The 7,872-nt window shown below is 37.9% G+C and overlaps 1 protein-coding gene across 2 annotated transcripts in view; it reads left to right on the top strand.

Moving 5' to 3' along the window:
• The window catches only part of LOC106877235 (cytoplasmic polyadenylation element-binding protein 3), an 80,410-nt gene that overhangs the window by 58,964 nt on the left and 13,574 nt on the right, over positions 1-7,872 (top strand). The gene's annotated exons all lie outside the window — the stretch shown is intronic.

Here is a 7,872-nt window from a genome sequence, read left to right as displayed (position 1 = left end):
AAAAAAGAAAGAAAATTCAGACCTTGTGCCTAGAAAAGGGTAGTGAATTGGCAGAATCATTAGATTTTTTTAAAATAAAATGTTTTGCAGTATTTCTTTCAGCTCTTTACATTCTAAATTCAAATCCCACTGAAGTCAACGTTAGCTTTCATCTCTCTAGGTTTGATAAATATAGTACCAGTACAGCGCTGGAGTTAATGATATCAATTAACCCCATTTTCTCAAAATTTTTAGCATTGTGCCTAAATTCAAATCAATTACCATTATTTGTAGCATTTCACAGTGGGCCAGAGAATGCAAAACTACCAAGAGTTTGTTAGCACCTTGGAATGATCTGTTTGAACAGTTACAAAAAGTACCTTTTTGAACACTTCACTTTTAATTAAGTCACCTGTCTTTCAACTTAAGTCATTCTTCTATTCAAGCATCCAGTTACAAATGCCACAATCTTCATATTGTTCTCTTGTCTTTTTATGTATTTTAAAGGCTAACTATTGATATTTTTTCTCACTCTCCACCTCTCTCTTTCAACCCAAGATAATTTTCTTTAATTTGTAATGTGGATACTTTGACTTTATACCATACTAAATTTTCAGTCAGTCCTCTTTATTTTATCTATACTAGTAATAAGATCATCAATGTATTGCTTTATTTTTTAACAATTGTTCCCTGAAAGTATTTTACATCCAAATATATTATTTCTCTTTTTTCTTGTACAATTTTTATATCTCTAGTTCTTCCACTTTTACTTTTTGCATTTCTCCCTGCATGTTGATAATTCCTGCATTCACTACCATGAATTTCCTTTTCCTTCTTAGTAAGCCTATATATATGGGGTCCTTAGACTGGTTTACCAAAGATTTTTCTCTGCCATGTCAGATGAGGGATGATGTTACTCTCAGACCAGAGACCTGACTTAAATGCTTGCAACTATATGTTCTCCACTAAATGTGCTCAGTTGCAAGGTGGCAGGGTTAAGCCAGACAAACAGATTTAGGCCTGCCTTCCAGCACTTGACATCAGCAAAACTTCTGCTATGTCTTGCATGAAAATCTCCCGACTATTGTCTGACTGTGATCTCAACTGGTCTCCTTTTCCTCAGCATGTACTGATGATTCTCTCTTTCTCTCTCTCTCTCTCTCTCTCTCTCTCTCCCCCTCTCTCTCTCTCTCTCTCAAAAGTGGGTGGTTAATGAGAAGAAACGATGTTGCTGTATGTGTCATCATTATTTATCATCTGTTTTCTCTATGCTGGCATGAGTTGGGCAGTTTGGCAGAAACAGACAAACTAGAGGGTTGTGCAGCCCTTTCTAATGTCAACCACTGCCCATAATATATTGGGTATTTCTTTCCTGGCACTGGTGAAGTCACTAAGTACCTGCAAGAGTGAGTATATGGCTTGCATATCTGTAGAGAGGTGTGAGGTCAAAGCACAAAGTGAATATGAGAAAATGAGATAGATTTTTGTTTGTGGGGAGAGGGAAATGAAGAAAGGGAATAGAAGTGGGTCAGGATGGAGGAAGTAACAGGAAACAATGTTGGGAGAATGCTATGCAGAACCTCATTTTTGCTGAAATGGACAGGTCTTCGCAAGCACATCATATTGCCATAGATCTTGCTTCCCACATCATCTCTTCTCAAAGGCTCAACATCTTGAGGTCAATCTTCACCTCATCATCCCACATCCTCTTGGGTCTTCCTAAACCACAGGTTTCTTTCTCATTTCTTTATACAGCTGTCCTCATCCATGTACATCACATGACCATACCAACACAGTCTTCTCTCCTATGCATTATATCTGATGCCTCTCAAGCCCAATTTTTTTCTTAGCACATTTGTACTTTGTTGTGCACACTGACATTGCACATCCATTGGAGCATACTAACTTCATTTCTTTTTAGGCTTCACATTCACTTTGCATTCACAGCCCAAGTTTCAGAACCATGTAGTATTGCTGTTTGTACAGTCATAATACAATCTGCCATTCACTCTGAGAGAGAGACCTCTTGTTGCCAACAGAGGTGATAGTTGTCTGAACTTTCTACAACCAGTTCTTATTTGCTTTCAGAACATCTTCCTTCTTTGCTAATTAGGTCACTTAAGTAACAAAAGTTATCTACAACCTCTTGGGAGCCTCTTGGGCATTCCAGAAAATCTTTCCCTTGTGATCTTAAGTTAACTTTAAGGCACTTTGGTTCCTGGTTTTGTTTCCACACCTACAATTTCCTTTCTGATTCCACAATAGTTTCAGCTATAAGGACAAGCTCATCTGCATAGAGAAGTTCCTATGGGCAACCAATCTTAAATTTCCTTGTTATGACCCAAAGGACTATGATAAATAGGAAGGGACTGATAACTGATCCCTGGTGAACTCCTACCTACACACTAAATTCATTGCTGTACTCATTGTTAAATCTTGCCTTACTGACAGCATTTCTGTACATGGCTTTTTGAATTCTCGGGAGCCATTTTTCTGTCCTTCAATGACCACTAGATCACAGAGCCAAGTAGAGTGGTTTACTTTTTGCTAAATACTTTTGCAGCTGCCAAAGAGAGAATCAGTAGTACATATTCCTGGCACAAAACCAAACTGCATCGCATCTAGGTTAACTGTCTTCCTAATTAAATGAGCTATGATTCTTTCAGTAACTTCCATAACCTGGTCTTGTTAGTTTGATGTCTCTGTAATTACTTCTCTCTGAGGCATCACCTTTATCCTTGTAACAGTTGTTGGGTACACCTTACTGTAAAACCTGATTTACTCTACCAGAAATTGCATCTCAGCAGTAATTCCTAATGGACCAGGGGCTGGAGGTTTTGTCAAGTTAATATTAGGAAAACTCTTTCTCCCAGTTATTCTCCACATTTGGTAGCTTTTCATAATAGCATTTTCATGCCTCTTTCTTTCTAGAATCACTAAATGCAAGAATGCCATTACCCTTTTGTACACACTTCTCTTCCACATCTTAATTTTTCTCTGATACACTACCTTGCAATCTGAAGTACCTCATGCCTTTGGTTCTCATGCCATAGAACAGTGGCAAACTCCTTCTATTCTGCTTCTCCTTTTGCTAAACAGACCTGTCTCCTTGCTTCTCTTCTAGGTGCTTGATATAGTTCTCTGCTGCTTCCATTCTTCCAGACCGCCTATACATTACCTTTTTGCTTTATGACTCAATCTGCTTCCCTGTTCCACCACCAGATCACCCTTCATCTGGCTGGAAGTTTGCACCAGCCACATATTTGAAACCTTCAGTAGGTTGTCCCCAAAAAATTTCCAGTTGTCCTCTGTGTTATACATCTCTATCTCCTCCTTTTCATCAAATGTTTCAATTAGTATGTCTTTAAATCTCTGTTTGAAGGATTCTTAAGCTTCCAATCTTCCTTTTCCAGATTGGTTTGTCCTTCTAGTTCTAAATCAGAAGTCATTAACTATTAACTTATGTTGGGTAGTGCATTCTTCATAGTTTTTTTTTTTTTTTGAGGTCATTTGTATGAATTTAAAAAAAGATGCATAGCTCATCAAAGAAAAGCTTTGAAAATAAATTGGTGCAAATAATTTTGAGAATCCTTTTATCACACCTATTCAATGAATCCACCATTAGCATCAATGGCTACTTCAATACAAGATCAAAAGCATTGAAATGCCTGAATCAGATGATCTTTATCAATTTAGGATATAGTGCTGGTTATGGCAGACTTGAGAGATTGTGTAGTGTTATGTGAGTGTTGATTGAGATCTTGTGAGCGAGGAGGCTATGTGTCTGGGAGAACATGACCATGAAATTGGCACGCATCCACACTTGGGTTGTCCTAGCCTAATATACACGCATGCACGCGCACGCATTTTCATTTAATATTTGTTTTCCATGCTGGCTTGTGAGAAGACTGCACCAAATTCTGCTGTCTACTTTGGCACGGTTTAGGTCACCAAGGACAAGACCACTCAACTGAGTGGGAGAGTAGTATTCAAGGACAGATAAAAGGAGTCTTGCAAGGGTGTTAGGAGTATATGTTGTGGGGAAGAGATTCAACAGGAACATATTGTGTGCAGGTAGGTTCATGAGGGAGAGTGGAAGGGAATACAATGGGTGGTAAACATAGGTGGAGGAGGGTTGTTGCTTTGCAGCGGGGGGAGATTTGTTAAGGGACAGATTGTATGTGGGATGGGGATATGGAGATAAAGGATATGTTTTTATGGCCTCAATTTTACTTAGCTGGGTGAGTCTCCTCAAGCTCAGCAAATTGGCAATTGTCTTGGTCCTTTGTTGTTTCTTCTGTGAGGTTTAACATCTGAAGATCATTTCTCACCACTTCATCCCATAACTCCCTGGATCATCCTCTTCCTCTCTTCCCTGCCAAATTTAGAGATCAGCATTTATTTATGCAGCTCTCCTCATCTGTATGTATCACATGATTATACCAGTGCAGTTTTCTCTCTTGCACACTACATCTGATGCTTCTTATCCCAAATTTTTCCCTTAAAACATCCAGCAAAGTATGCTGGCTTCATTTTTCTTTCAAGCTTTCACATGTCCTCTACAGTCACAGCCTGTTTCACTGTCATGTAGTATAATTGTCTGTACACAGGTATCATACAATCTGCCTTTCACTCTGAGAGAGAGAGGCCTTTTGTTACTAACAAAAATAATAGCTCTCTGAACTTTGCCCAGTTAGCAACTACACTTTCAGAGCAACTGTTGCTGATTTGGTTACCTACATAACTGAAACTATCTACTACCTCTAAGGATCACTTTGGATGTTTGAGGAAGTCTATTTTCTATGCATTTGTTTACTACTCCTGTTGGTGCTTATATTAGAGATAGTATTAAAAGTAGCAACTACCTTAGTTATATTAATTCTAGCAATGAAAAGGGAGATATTAATGCATTCATTCTTTTTGATTGTAATGATGGCTATAGTCATGTTAATAATAATGGTAGTTCCAGTAGTCATAACACAAATAGCAGCATATTGGGGGCTAATCTTCATCCACACAGAATATATATATAGGCACAGGCATAGCTGTGTGGTAAGAAGTTTGCTTCCCAACCACATGGATCCAGGTTCAGTCACACTGTGTGGCACCTTGTACAAATATCTTTTACGATAGCCTTGGGTTGACCAAAGCCTTGTGGGTGGATTTGGTTGATGGAAACTAAAAGAAGCCTGTCATATATGTGTGTGTCTTTGTGTCTGTGTTTACCTCCACCACCACTTGCGAACTGGTGTTGGTTTGTTTATTTTTCTGTAACTTAACAGTTTGACAAAAGAGACCAACAGAATAAGAACCAGGTTTAAAAATAATAAAAGTACTAGGGTCAATTCATTCAACTAATAATTCTTCAGGGCAGTTACTCCAGTATGGCTGCAGTCTAATGATTGAAATGAATAAAAGATAAAAGATACTGGTATTACTACTGATACTAATTATAACAATAATGGGACTAATGACAATTGTTTAATATGAGATAAAAATAAATGCAAAATACCTGATAAATCCACCTTAAATGTTATTGCTTGAGGTATAACATAGTATATAAATGTATCAAATGTTATACACAACAGAATTCTACTAAAATTTATATAGGTTCTTCTGTAGACTTTAATAGGCAATTTTTATCCCATCCTAGTTCATTTACATCTGCAAAGCGCAAAACTTCCACTTCGTTTACACCATGTTAAGATCAGTTACATACCTAACAATATTTCCTGGTCTATTATCGATATGAGAAGGCCATATCAAGGTTGCCAAACTCCATATGATCTGTGTAACAAAGAATCTATCAAGATTTTAAGAGGAAGTTCCCATTGTCTTCCGGATCACCAAAAGGAAGCATTCACTTTTTGCCAGTTTCACTTCTTTAAACCATTTCATTTTTACCATACCTGAGTTTATATATCTACATATTTCTTTCCCTTAGCATTTTCAATCATCAAACATTATAGCTAAATATGGTTATGTCCTTTAGATTTAGTGGTTATAAGTTTGTTAATTAGTTATATATTTATTTCTGCTGCTATCTTAACCTCACCCCAACTAGATTGACTTCAGCTACCATCCATCTCTTAATGCTCTACTTAAGTTGTTACTCTTTTGCACACATGGATGACTTCCAACATCATTGCAATGTGCCATTCATGCATATTCAGCAGGGAACTGATCAGCTCTTCTATTAATTCTAATCTTTTTCTTTATTACTTTTATGCTCCTTTGATCAATCACAAACTCAAACATGACAGGAACATCCTAGACAATTCCAACAATAACAACAGCAGGGAACTTGGAGATACTCCAATTCTCCAAGAGGAAGTTGAAGAAGCAGTGCACATGCTCAAAGTTGGAAAATCCCCAGGAGTGGATAACATCCCATCAGAGTTCCTAAAACATGAAGGGCCAAAGCTTATCAAGGTACTAACAGATACCTGTTAGAAGATATGGGAGACAAAGCAGTGGCCAATGAGTGGACCCAATCACTGATGATGCCCATTTCCAAGGAAGACAATTAAAGATTCTGCCAGGATTTGCGAACAATCAGCCTCATTAGTTACCCCAGCAAAGTATTGCTAAGCATTCTGCTAAACAGACTTAAGGGGAAGGTAGAAAAATCCTTGAAGATGAACAGGAATGATTTAGGTCCCAAAGGAGTACTGTGGAGCAGATAGTTTACATTAGCCTGCTCACTGAGAAACATCTACAACACAAGTCTGACCTCTGTCACAGCTTTGACTTCAAAAAGGCATTTGACCATGTTTGGCATGATGGGTTGTGGTAGGTGATGAAGAATCACAACTTTGACAACAACCTCATTGAAGTAATCCAAACACTGTATGAAAAGTAACTCATGCAGTGCAGTTCTCCTGAACAACAGCATCAGAGAATTCTTCAGGACAACAGTTGGTGTTAAACAGGGATGTATCCTTTCTCCAGTGCTTTTCAACATCTTCCTGGAGACATTATGCAGGAGACACTTAAAGTCCTCCACCAATCTATTTCCATTGGAGGATGGCCTAGTTCCAACATGCACTTTGCTGATGATATTGACCTCTTTGGAAGCAGTGAATCATAACTGCAAGAGCTTACCACCAGACTGGAAAAAGCTACTGGAGGGTATGAAAGAGATCAACCCAGAAAAGAGCAAAATCCTGGTTAATAGTAACAGCCAAAACACAGCAACCAACATCATGCTAAATGGTGAGAGACTTGATAAAGTGGATTACCTTCAAGTAGCTAGGATCCACTTTGACCAAGGATGACAGCTCTCAAAAGCAGATAACAACAAAACTCAGTTTAGCTTCTGCTGCCATGATAAAGCTGAACAACATATGGAAAAGCAATTCCATTAGTTTTTCAACAAGACCCTGATGACTTCAATCCTTCTGTATGAGTGTGAGAACTGAATTCCCACAGTGAACCTGCTATGCATGACAAAGATCAATGGTAATGGCTGGCTATGAAAATGTCTAGAGTGGTACCCCAACAACTGTCTGCATCAGTTAAGGGATCTTGATGATGATACTCCTTTGATATTTAATTCTACCACATATTTCACCCTTAAGGGTTGACTCCTTCACCTGTGCACCGTCCATCCTTCTTTTCTTCTTTATATTTTTCTTGTTCTGCATATATTTCCATTGGCTCTCTCCTTTATTCCTAAAACTAAATCAATTTTGCTCTTTTCTTCTAAGCTCTCTTTTCTGTTCTCTATTACTCTCTGTCTCTCTCTCTCTCTGTCTGTCTGAATGAATGAATGAATGAATGAATGAATGAAAAAAACTGTCTGACAAACAGGAATGTGAAACTCTGAGTAACAATTTTTGTGATATTTTTGCTGCTTTTTAATAAAGTATATATATATATATATATATATAT

Source organism: Octopus bimaculoides, chromosome 14 (genome assembly GCF_001194135.2).
Source record: "Octopus bimaculoides isolate UCB-OBI-ISO-001 chromosome 14, ASM119413v2, whole genome shotgun sequence".
NCBI lineage: Eukaryota > Metazoa > Mollusca > Cephalopoda > Octopoda > Octopodidae > Octopus > Octopus bimaculoides.
The sequence above is the reverse complement of the archived record's forward strand: the minus strand, read 5'-3'. Positions and strand labels throughout refer to the sequence as shown.